The sequence below is a fragment of the Pipistrellus kuhlii genome, unplaced genomic scaffold, assembly GCF_014108245.1.
Source record: "Pipistrellus kuhlii isolate mPipKuh1 unplaced genomic scaffold, mPipKuh1.p scaffold_m20_p_8, whole genome shotgun sequence".
In the NCBI taxonomy this organism is placed as follows: Eukaryota; Metazoa; Chordata; class Mammalia; order Chiroptera; family Vespertilionidae; genus Pipistrellus; species Pipistrellus kuhlii.
Genome location: NW_023425584.1, coordinates 33086673 through 33087722, shown reverse-complemented (window position 1 = coordinate 33087722; position 1050 = coordinate 33086673). Strand labels below are relative to the sequence as shown.

The following is a 1050-nucleotide window of genomic DNA, read 5'->3' as shown; positions in this document are numbered from 1 at the left end:
GTGATATATTATCTGTAATCTCTGTGTGCCTTTGTATGGAGTTTTGTTCAGTCTACTATAATGACAGAAAGTTCTGAACATCATAATAACAGATAAAAATTAAAAAATTTAAAAGCCTCTTAAGTGTTTTCTGGTAGAGAAGGTTAAAAAGTTGATATTAGTATTTTTTTCTCTATGCTGAATGTTATAAAACTCATAAGCTTCATCAGGAGAAAATAAAATTTAAACTGTTTTAGTAAACATAAAGTGTAATACTCCCAGCTACCAATGGCAATGTTAAGGTATTTCCAATGTACTCCATTTCTAACACCAATTAAAATGACACAAATTAAGCAAATAAATAAACAGAACTTCATCTTCAATGGTACAAGTACATGGCTAAACCCAGTCTACTAATTGCAAACGGTAGAAGCCAAGCAGTGTGAAATTTTGGCCAAAAGAAGAAACATACTGAGGACTGTGTACATTTTTATGTATCTTGGACATTGTCCTTCAAGATGTGACGTATTTAATCAGGAGACCCTTACTTGGAACACAAAACTCTGGGGGCATGAGTGGGCCATAGAATTGTTACATAGTAGGAAGTGCCAAATAAAGTATTCGTCCGTCTCTTCATACATTCAGAGGACAATGGATGGTCGCCAGTGGGGAGGGGGTTGGTCACTGGGTGAAAAGGTGAAGGGATTAAGAAGTACAGATTGGATACTTACCTGGCAGGGGGGGATACCGTGATCACGAAGGTGGCTTTTCCAGGCGAGGCTTATCCCTGCGATCTCCCCAAATGTGGGAAACTCGACTGCATGGTTTGTGGTAGTGGGGGCTGTGTTCGTGCTTTCCCCTGGGGAAGGAAAAAAAAAAAAGTAAAGATTGGTAGTTATAAAATATTCATGGGGATGTAAACTACAGAATAGGGAATGTAGTGAATAATATTGTAATAACTATGTATGGTGCCAGGTGGGTACTGGAAATATCCAGGGAGCACCCAGCGAAGTGTATGATTGTCTGACCCCTGTGCTGTGTGCCTGAAACTGATGCAAAATAATACTAAAT

At 38.6% G+C, this 1050-nt stretch overlaps 1 pseudogene; it reads left to right on the top strand.

Moving 5' to 3' along the window:
- Nucleotides 1-702: 702 nt before the first annotated feature.
- On the top strand, nt 703-841 carry LOC118711987 (annotated as a pseudogene).
- Nucleotides 842-1050: the final 209 nt, after the last annotated feature.